The sequence below is a fragment of the Helicoverpa armigera genome, chromosome 11 (assembly GCF_030705265.1).
Source record: "Helicoverpa armigera isolate CAAS_96S chromosome 11, ASM3070526v1, whole genome shotgun sequence".
NCBI classification, from domain to species: Eukaryota; Metazoa; Arthropoda; class Insecta; order Lepidoptera; family Noctuidae; genus Helicoverpa; species Helicoverpa armigera.
In genome coordinates this window covers 12,464,559-12,476,336 of record NC_087130.1, presented here as the reverse complement: position 1 = coordinate 12,476,336, position 11,778 = coordinate 12,464,559, and the positions used below count along the sequence as shown (strand labels likewise).

At 41.1% G+C, this 11,778-nt stretch overlaps 1 long non-coding RNA gene and 1 pseudogene across 1 annotated transcript; both read right to left on the bottom strand.

Annotated features, from left to right (window-relative positions):
* Positions 1-3,629: 3,629 nt before the first annotated feature.
* Positions 3,630-4,443, bottom strand: LOC135117561 (cuticle protein 16.5-like; annotated as a pseudogene).
* Positions 4,444-7,209: 2,766 nt separating this feature from the next.
* LOC135117468 (uncharacterized) lies at positions 7,210-11,422 on the bottom strand. Its single transcript, XR_010276928.1, has 3 exons — positions 11,336-11,422; positions 8,111-8,296; positions 7,210-7,492 (listed from the first exon to the last, which is right to left on the bottom strand). It is a non-coding gene; the product is annotated as an uncharacterized LOC135117468 (long non-coding RNA).
* Positions 11,423-11,778: the final 356 nt, after the last annotated feature.

The following is an 11,778-nucleotide window of genomic DNA, read 5'->3' as shown; positions in this document are numbered from 1 at the left end:
CATAAATTCGCTCAAATGCTCATCTACCTAGCCTTTTCCCAACTATGTTGGAGCCGGCTTCCAGTGTGATCGGATGCAGCTGAGTAGCAGTTTTAGGCGATATACCCGAACATTAATGATTTTGGTCTCAAGCAAGTAAAATGAGGTAATTTCTTACAATACGGAGAACGAAATAAAAACATGTATTAGGAAAATTAATAGTTCCATCTTTCGTACTGGACGTGCTTGTATAGTTACCGGCACGGATATTGGGCTCTCGGCGGAAGAGTGGGGATCGCTTTGCGCACCCGTACGCATAACGCAATAAGGCAGTAAATCGCTTCTGCGCAGGTGAAGGTCATGGCTCGATATCCGTGCCGATAACGATATAAAGCACTACTAACTTCTAGTATTGTCTATATCTATTGTTATTGGTGCGTATCTCTATTTAGTGCTTTATCAAACATCTAGGTAGACAGAGAAGTACTGATTACCTATGTATTGGTGTTGAGATTTGTTGACAATATAAATCTTCATTCCCAGTGTGATGAAAATGTTTCAATTTGATTTAATATGTTGTTCATGTATTTTTTTTTTTAAACATACACACTATCATTACAGTGTAATACTAATTCGATAGTGGTGTCCATAATACCTACACACATACATATAAATAATAAAATTTTAACTTAAATCTAACACAAATCAAAACAAAACAAAACTGAAAATCAAAATAACTATACAAAAATTAACACAAAATTTACAACAAAATAATATAATAAACCTTCTAATAACTATAACTAATAATATTTAACAATATTATTGCAAATTCCCTCAGATTGCACGAAAACAAATCTATCCTCGCATGCACTTCATTTAATACCCGTATTGTGCGGGTGAGGGGTGCCTTCGCCAGCAGATTGGTTCTGGCTGCCGGCACTGCCAGCAGTGGCGGCCGCCGCCGTCTCCACACGTACCTGTCCGGCACGCACAGCTGCAGGTGACGCAGCACACCCGGGTTGTGCGCTAAACCTCGCAGGAGTTTTACCGCATACACCGCGAGTGTAAATTCCCTGCGCACTCTTAGTTGGTTGTACCCTACCATACCCAGTACAAAAAGTGTAGGATACATCAGCGGGTAAATGGGTACACCCATAAAGTTTGAAATACAAGTGTCTGGTAAACTTGTTTTGTACTCGTTCAAGCATGACACTGTATTTCGCTTCATGAGGCGCCCAAATCACCGCACTGTGCTCTAGGTGACTCCTTACCAAAGCGTCATACAGCACCCTGAGGGTAGTGATGTTGGTGAATCCCTGCGACTGTCTCAGTACGAAACCCAGGTTTCTATAGGCCTTCTTGCAAATCCTAACTATGTGCTCCCGGAAAGTAAGATCAGGGTAATTAGTACACCTAGGTCTCGTACTTGCGAAACTCGCTGCATCGGCTCTTTATCCACATTGTAGTTGTAGGCTAAGGTAGACTTCGCGCGCGTAAACGTCATCACTGAGCATTTCGCTGTATTGAAATAGAGCTTATTTTGATTGCTCCATTCAATCACTCTATCTATGTCTTCCTGCAATTTCTCACAGTCCGACTCACTCCTGACCTCGAGCAGCAATTTGAGGTCATCTGCAAACAATAAACATAAACTGTGCTTGACTACCTCTGGTAAGTCATTTATCATTAAAATGAATTCCAGAGGACCCAAATTGCTGCCCTGGCTTACGCCTGACCTGGTGTAGTATGGCTGGGATTCGAAGCCGTTGTAGTCGACGTACTGCTGCCGGTCTTCCAAGTAGCTGGCGAAGAACTGTAGAAGGTGCTGAGTACAGCCAATTTTGCCAGCTTCATTAGCAGTACATCATTATCAACGGTATCAAATGCCTTTTAAAATCAAAATATGCCGCGTCTACCTATATTTTGATAGATTGCGACCATTTATAGGAAAAACAGTTGTATTAAAAATAATATAAAAGAATAAAAAGTCATTGATTTTTTATATGTTTTTATTTACAAGCCATTTTCGTTAATCACATCTGAACCGAGGAATAATTTCCCCGTTATCGTGGTGACGCTTACCATGGCGTCGAGTCCGGTGTCCCACAGGGTTCTGTTCTGGGGCCACTCCTGTGGAACATCGGATTCGACTGGCTCTTCTGGAAAACCTCCCCGTGGCATCGTCTGTCATCTGCTATGCAGACGACACTCTTCTGACTGCCCGGGGAGAAATTTTGCAGAGGCGGCCAGCTTGGCCTCGGCGGGCGGTTCACTAGTGGTGGACAGAATCTCCCGCCTAGGGCTGACGGTGGCGCTGCAAAAGACCGAAGCCGTGTTCTTCCACGGGCCTCGGCAGCACCAACCGCCCGACGCTCATATCCATGTGGAGGGTGTCCGCATTAGTGCAGCCCCAGATGAAATATCTGGGCATAGTCCTCGACAGCAAGTGGCACTTCAGCGCCCACTTCAGCGGGTTGTCGACGCGCTTAGTGAAGACCGCGGGCGCCCTCTCTTGGCTCCTCCCGAACATCGGGAGGCCCGGCGATCAATGCCGTCGTCTATACGCCGGCATACTCAAGAGTATGGCCCTGTACGGGGCCCCAATCTGGGCAGACTCACTGTGCAGACGGAGAAACGCCGGTGCCATCCGAAGGCCACAAAGGGTCATTGCGCAGCGGGTGGCGAGGGCGTACCGTACAGTGAGCTTTGCGGCGGCGTGCGTTCTGGCGGGAACCCCTCCTTGGGAGCTCGAGGCTTGGGTGCTCGCCAGAGTGTACGACTGGAAGGCGGCGCAGAGGGCACTAGACCGGCACCCGGACCCAATAGAACGGGAAGAAGTTCGGGAGGAAGCGAGGGATTTAATAACTGGCCACTGGGCCGAGGATCTTGCCTCGGCAACGTTCGGTCGCCGGACGTTGGATGCCATCGGGCCTGTCCTAAACGGCTGGCTCGATCGGCGGCATGGCTGCCTCTCGATGCGTCTGGTGCAGGTGCTGTCCGGGCATGGCTGCTTCGGATCGTACCTGCACCGGATTGGGAGAGAGGAGACTCCACAGTGCCATCACTGCGAAGCCGAGGTGGATTCGACAGAGCACACACTCGAGGTGTGCCCATCATGGACTGAACCCCGCCGCACCCTGGTGGCAGTGGTCGGGGACGACCTCTCACTTCCCAGCGTGATTTCTGCCATGCTGCGAAGTGAGGAGGCATGGGAAGCGGTGGCCTCCTTCTGTGAGGACGTCATGACACAGAAGGAGTCAGCGGAGCGCGTGCGGGAGAGCGACCCTCTCGCGGCGCCGCACCGCAGACGAAGAAGGGGTGGAAGACGGCGAACACAACGCCCGTCCCCATCCGCCCTGGGGGGTGATCAGCGGGCGACAGGCGCGGGGGTGCCACCGCCTGCATTACAAGGATTGCCCCTTGTGCTCCGGCCATCATAGGGATTCCTCCTCACCGTGGGGAGGCATGAGGGCCTGCCGTGAGGCGGGCAATCGCCGGAGGGGGACTGGACGCCATAGATTCCCAGACCCCCCCCACTCAGGCGAGGTCGGAGTGCCGCTGGGCCTTTTAGTGGGTATACCGGGAACGTCTTTACCGGGGAGTCCCACATACCCTCTCGTCCCCGACGGAAGGGGATGCGTAATAGCATTTTAGCCCAGCGACAACAAAAAAAAAAAGGGTGCACGCTGTAAGCCTTGGTGATCAAGGGGCGGGTAGGTGAGGGGCGGAGTACGCCAGGGAGCAGCGTGCACGGTGGACAGCAGCGGGGCGGTGGAGTAAGTGGAGATCACAGGGAGGCAATCGGGGTGGACAGAAGGGGCCGCGAGCAGGGGAGCAGACCGCTTCTGATCAAATGGGCGCCAGCCAGAGCCTTAGCTTCGAAGTGGGCAGCACGAGCGGCGATCACTTCAGGGGTGTCCAAAGGCACGGCGGGAGCAGCGATGGCAGCAGGGGCAGCGAAGGTGGTCAGAGCGGGAGCGTACGCCGTCTTCAAGAGCGCGGGTGAGCTGTAGGCGAAGGCACCGTAGGCCAGGGCGCGCTGTAGGCCAAGGGAGCTGTAGGCCACGGGCGCGGACACTACGGTGCTGGTGATGGCGGGCGTAGACTTGATGTCGAGGCGGGACTGGCTGGACACGGCGGCAGGAGCGATGGCGGCAGTAGCGATGGCGGGCGCAGCAACAATGGCGGGCTCGGAGACGACAGCGCGCACAATTGGTTGCTCAACCGATGTGGTTACTACTGCAGGCGATGACTTGATGTCCAGGCGGGATTGGCTTGACACTGCAGATGCTCCAATGAGGGCAGGTGCTGCGTACACAGCGGGTGCGGAGTAGGCGATGGGTGCGCCGATGAGCCCCGAAGGCTTGCCAGCGACGAGCGCCACCACAGATAAGAACACCACCAGCGAGTTCATCGTGGTCTGTGTATATTCAGATGTGAACGACAAGGGAATGAGATGAAACTGATGCTTTCTTTGGTTTGCGAATGTTTTATACTGCCCGCGATGTCCTGAAATGAAAGTCAAGTTCGACAAGTTTCGTACAGTACACGCAATAAGTAACTTTTATTACATTATTTTGTAAATAATGTAAGTCAAAAGAATAAATATTAATATTTTGCATACTTGGCCCAGTATGGTTATTTAATAGAGAATTATTGATATTACAAAACCTTCATCATCCTTAAGAAACATCCGAAAATACTAAAACATGAAAGTCATATATTTAATAATATAAAATTTGAATGCGACTTTTCTTTTGATGTAATCTAATCTATGCATAATCTCGATGAGTCGTATGCTATGTGAATGATATGTAAGTATTATTTTTACTTTAGCCAATTATATAAAAGCTATCTATTTGTAGAATAGTTAATCATGACAATTTAGAACCAATTAAATAAAATCTCTAATGAATTTTGAGTGATATCATATTATTAGAAATCCTGGTAGCGTTTTATCTGTTAATTACTTCTATCTAATGTATAAAATGTAGAGATGGAACTTTGTATTTAGTTCTAGCCTTTCTGTATTGCAGAACGCAGGTACCTAGTATTATTTTCCCCATTAAGGCAATGCCCCCAAGACTTTTAAGCTTCTTAATGATCTAGGACTGTTAGGAGCTGATGATGAAATGCTCACGACAATTGGACAATAAATCGTGTAACGTATATTTTGGAGGTACAAGGAGATTCTTATGTGATAGAGAAGTTTATGGACCTGAGTGGCAGAGACCATAAGAGTTAGCGCTGCTCAACTTCAACAAGCCCTCTTTCATCCTTTTTAAATTAGATCATAAATTGTAGTCATATTTCATGCACAGCAACTTATACATTGAAACGCATACATTGTATATTAACCTGCTATTTATGGGTTTAAGAAAATAAAATAAAAAATAGGGCAGTAAATGTTAACCTGAGATATTGTAGGTACAAGTAACGTGTTGGTGGGAGCGCAATAAAACTTGATTTTATTTTTGCGTCAATGTGGCCGGTAAACAAAATGTTAAGGTTTGCTCGGCCTTGGACGCTTTCATGCTCATTCTGACCAACTTGGGCGTAGGCTTCACGCGTATGTGTATAGAGTTGTTGATACACGTGTCTTCGGAATAAATATTGAAATTATATGCAGGATTTTTAGCTAATTAGTCATAGAAAAGGCAAAAGCGTTTTCTACTTCTGTACTAAAATAATTGAGTAAGCGTGGTGATTAAATACTCAATCTCAGACTTTGTGAGACGCTTGTGCCCGGCAATGGGACACTTAAAAGCTGATGATATAATAATAAAATCAATATACCTAGATATATAGACAATAGGTTAAATACATAGACCGATTTGAAATTCTTTCAGTTTTAGCAGTTATGTAAACTGTCCCCAAATAACATATGATATATTTTGTGTGAGCATAGAAGATTCCTGCGGAAAATAACTAGTTTTAAATAAAGTTTGCTCTCGTTACATGTACTTTCCTCAAACCCTTACAGAAACTGTGGGAACAGGTAAATGAAAATGATCAGAGCCAGTTAATTAAAATCCCTTTCATATAAGTGCAAAATTAAAAGGTAGGTACATGATCGTATATATTCTAGTCAAAACTAAATACAAAGACAAGGTCACAGACAATGAACTTCTTGTCACACAAACTCACAGCTCTAGTAATATATGTATCATGAGTGTCAACAGCATGACATTACGCACGGTGTGGCATGCGGAATCTGACGGCCGTATCTACTGCCCAACGAACCTGCATATACATACAATCCTATATAAATTAATAACAATATGTATAAGTACTTTATATGCGTACAAAGCAGGTGGAAAAGATCTCTGATATGAGAGTAGGCGCTCAAAGTAGTCTCCATTATTTTTATTGCTTCATTTTATTTCTGATCCATTTAGCTTATTTGTTTAAACTATAATATGGAATAATGTTGTATATGTGATCGGATTGACAGACTCGGATAAAAGATCCCTATTAATGCCCTCAACAAATGGACTATCTAGCACTGAATGATTTTTTCGAATCGGACTTTAAGTTCCTGGGAGTATCATTTTGCAGTTACATATACCTAAATGGCAGTCATTCTCAAATCAGACTCATCCTACTTTTAAATGGTTTCATGAAGCCTTTAAAAGGTAAGCGAATCCAAGACCAAAACTAGTCTATGGCTATAATTATGTACCTGACGGATTCGAAATGTTACCCGGTAATCATCACAAAAAGAAACAAGCGACCTTTTCAATGGGAACTAATTACTGTAGTAAAATGATACGCAAAGCCATAACCGGTTGGAGGCGGTTATCGGCTCCTTTGTGAGCTGCGCAGGCGTATGATTAGTGGTTGACATGTGTTCAAGCTATCGGCTGATAACGATAGATTGTGGATTGTGAAGTTGGATGAATTTTATATGCTCGATTTTTAATGTTTTTTTTATTTAGTATTTGAATAATGGATTGACTATACATATTAGCACAATATAGACATCAAAGCCACATTTGAAGAATTTTATGTGAAGATTAATGGCGTTAATAGATATTTTTTGTCATGAATAATTTATGTAAGTGTATTTAATGTAAACATCCGCAGCTGAAATTGGTGCTCGTTATAATGAATATTGCAAATCATAAAACATCAAAATTTCATATTCACAGATATTAGCAAGCATATACATAGTTTTTAAACTACACAAGTTCCTATAGTGTAATTATAAGTTTTTAATGAAAACCAAAATAAATTTACTGCATTTTATTACGATTCCAAACATGGCACAAGTTTCCAACTCTTGAGAGCTAGATTTTGCTCCAATCTGTCATTCCGAATGTTCTTATTGCTATTTAATAATAAATACAGGGAAGATGTTGACTGTTGCACTATCCGGAATAGGCCTGGCTGTTGCGGCTGATGCTGGCTGATGCTGGCTGATCACCAGCCGTGCGCGTAGGCGGGGCGGCTACCAGCGGCGCGTGAGCAGCCACGATGGGCGCGTGGGCTGCTACCAGCGCGGGGATGCCAGCTGGAATATATACATTATTTTTTAATAAAATGTATACTTAAAACAATCTAAATTAAATAACCTAAAACTAATATATGTACGGCGTCAAAAATGCCGATCCTTTGATGGCCGATAACCGCAAGAGTACCCAGAAGGGTATTGAAGCTGACAGAATTCATATAATAGGAAAATATTTACATTGAATACTCCGTAACCTGAGGAAGATCAAATATGAGGACCAGATAGTGGCAACAGACAACAATGATGTCAGTTTGGTGATAAAAAGAAACATTTCGTCGAGATTTATTCCAGAAATCTGAATAAATGCATGAGATAACTAAATTAATATAAAAAAATATGCTTTGTTTTGTTTCACGGAATAGTAAAAACTTTTCAGGTTAAAAGACATCAACGCGCAAAAAATGAACAATGAGAAGTGGTTTCATTCAAGACTTTTGTCCAGCATTTTAAAGAAGAACTGATTCGGTCATCCCAAAAGAGGTTCATATTTATTTCAGTAGCCCTATAGCTCTCTTTTGACCAACATACAAATAGTAGAATATGAAGATGGAAACTTTATTCGAAAAACTTTTATGGTGAAAACTAATGAAATGAAAAAAAAAAAAATGAAAAACATACCTTAACAGTGTTAGCATAAGAAGTGGCGACAGGTACGGCGGTCTTAACAATAGCGGGGCGCTGTAGATGGGGCGCTAACTACCCCATGTCCCCAACCGGCAGCGATGGGGGCCGCGGCGATGGAACAGCGTACCCGCCTATGTAGCCGGGGGCGGCGGCTACGGCCAGAAGAGCGGAGAAGATAACCTGAAATGCGTGGTGGGGAGATATTGATTTAAGGATGATTTAAATATTATGAGTATCTAGCGTCTTCTTCTTGGAGATTAAGCTACAGGTTTTATCACATAAAAAGCCCTAACGTTAGAGTTTTCTCAAACCTGTTTGACGGAAGAAGAAAATGTATCTAACAATTTTATTTACAACAAGGTATTTACTTGGTAGGTTACATAAAATAAACATTATGAGTGAAAGTGATTATTAAATAGTCAATCATAGTACCTTACTTATTATATTCTTCGTCTTTTCTTTACTATCAAAACACACTATAAATAATGTTGTAGAAAGAACCAGTCTTTGTTCTTTTAATAAAAATTATACCTAAACTAAATCATAAACAATAACTTCCCTAGCAGCCTTACAACAACATTATTACGTTTTATTAAAACCAAAACAGAACACAATTAGTACCACAATAATAGATTACGTTACTCCACAATAAAACAATTGCTATTGAACAAAATGTATTGTAAGCTCGTATAATATCGCGACAGATAGTTGAATTTCCTTTGAGCAGATTTCAAAGAGTAGCTAGGCACAGAAGCCGTGAATAGGCACAAAAGAGATCACGTGGCAAGACGTAATGATGCCTATTGTCCGATCTATTGTGGGAAGTCGCACGCGCCTCCCGTATGCTTAACACAAACAAACACTCGATTATAATATTCTTATATAACTGATTTTCTTTTGTTAGCCCTGTTTTGACGGAATGTGTAAGTATGTAGTTTGATTTTCTGCGGTAACTTTAGTGGTTTTAACTACTTATTAAAGAAAATACTGATGATAAATCAGATATCTAAACATTTGCGCCAAAAACTTTAACCCATTTAGCATCTTAAAGAAACATATTTTTATTGCCCCTCAGCGTATCTGCAACCTCTTCTCGTACAAAGAGAAATGAGCGTTAATCACTACTTTTACTCAATGCAGATTGGCAATTTCAGACATTAAGTTCCAGGTTTTCTCAACATGTTATCCTTAGTCGTTGGTGTCTATGTTCTAACAGCTTAGACAATTAGATAAGTTACACTAGCTCTTTTGGCACCTGGAATCAAACCCCGTAATTGTATTGAGAGGCAGCTAGGTGCTTTTAACTCCAAGCCACCACGACTGTATACATCTTATATGCATTGACATAATGATTACCTATTACTTATCTTAGTAACATTTAAGATGTTCTAAATATCACAGATAAATAGATCTCGCGAGTACATCAGTTAACGCTCAAAGGGCGTGAGTAGGAGGTCGTCGATAACTAAACTAGACCACAAGTCATATCTAGACGCCTCGTTATAATTGCTTTACCATTGACGGCTGGTTCTTGACATGGATTCTTTGTTTTATGAGTAATACATCCTACGGCGAATTATTAACAGATGTTCTACATTAATACAATAAAGAAGATTTTTTGTTTGTCTGTTAAAACTTAAACCGTTTGAAAATATCTGGAAAATAATAAAACAAAGGAAACTATAATCAATAAAGTTAAAGGAAACTATAATCACAAGAAAGCCAACAAATATAACGAAAACCAACAAAAGTAAAAGAACAAAGATAAAAGTTGCGCTGATTTCAAGTAATATTGGACCCATTTGAATCATTAAAATCAATAAAAGTGTTAGCTAGTTATTGAAGAAGGCTGTAGGCTTATTTTTATACCAGTGTGAGTAGATCTTTTCGTTCTCACGGGAAGCATGTGAATGATGGATAAATAACAATTTATAGAAAAGATACTTTAGTGATTCAGAAGGCAGTGTAGAATATTTAATATTTTTACTAAATTATTATACAAACTTTATTTATACAAAGAACAGGAAATAGTTTACACAAAGGTTGTTGCTAATTGTTTTATCCGTGTAAAATCTTTTCGAATTGATTTCAATGAAAATAAAATTATTCGCACGATTAATTCGTGCGTTTGGAATTCGATAAATCAATTTTATATATTTTTATGTATATTTGCAAAGTTATGTGAAATTAAGACTAGACATAAAATAAAATCATATTGTAAAAAGCCTTCGACAGAAATGATTGACTAACTTAATGGTCTTACTCAGACAGCATTTATGATTTTTAATAATATGCAAATTGCATATCGCATAAAGCAAATAAAAGAACAAGTAAGATTAAGGATGTCAAAGAAAAATCGATTGTTTTAGAACACTTCGGCGTGAACCAGTACCTATTATTATATTGTCTTATATTATACCTATTCAATTACAATAATTATAGATAGTCTGGATACCTCCAATTTAATCGAATTACGTCATTGTTATTGGAGCGATCATAACTAAATCATATTTAATGACATATTCCGCTCTCGATAAACGATTTTCAACTAGCCCAGGTGTTAATAAAAGTAAGACATATTACTTATAATATATTAAAACAAAAATAAAGATAATAATTTAATCCATTATTTTTGCATGCAGACACTAAGCTATAAAAATCTATCCAAGTTTATGGTACAAATAAATTCTTTCACGGTCGTTTTATAATGAACATTGACATAATATTGTATTGGGCGGAGTTGTTTGCACTGATTAACGATTTGGTACATAAAAAGCGTGGCGCTCAAGTACCGGGTGGCAACTGTCCCGACCTCGGTGGGTCGTTGCCGCTGCAGAGAATGTCAATGCAGAAAAATTAAACTAAAAATATAGGTAGCAATGATTCATGGAAACTTGTCGCCTTTAGAGGACAATTGGAGTACACAGAAGCACCTTTGTCCGTTTAGGAAGCATGTTTACGAAATGTAAGTAGGCATGTTTTAGTGCAAAATTTGAGTCACGATGATTGTAAAATTAAATGAACTAAGGGTAAGGTGAAAATATTTAGACTTATAAGGAAATTGTTCCAGTAGTAAAAGGTCAGCGATTTCATTTTCTTCAAGAAGAAAATCTAAGTCTGTTACTGGTACATTAGAGAAAACTTTGTCTATTTAAAGTAAAAGTCATCAACGCAAGGGATGATATTTATTTGACATGAAAGTAAAAAGCCAAATCTTACCAGCTTGTACATTTTGAAGGGATGGGGGTTCCTTAGAAGTGATGAAGGAGGATGTAGGAGCGAATGTGACTAAGGGCCCGATAACTGTAGCTTATATACCTCTAAGACACATGGCTCGGCCAAATCCGTCTAACCCTACCCATAGCCTGGGCCTAGGTCACTCGTTACCGACAACATAGACGTACAGACAGCAGGAAAGTTCAAACAAAAATAATTTTTCCAAGACCCACAAAATCTATTTACGTAAACCTATTCAACCAAATTACACATTGTGAAACTTTATTGTTTCAAATTCTAGTGCCTAAATATTTGGGCATAATATAAGCTAGAACGCCAATTTCGTAACGGCCCTTTCAAGTCGACATAGTGGGCAGTTAACTTCCAGTCTGGTTTGATTATTCACATTGAAATGTTATTTGTAATATTGGTGAAATATTACATCA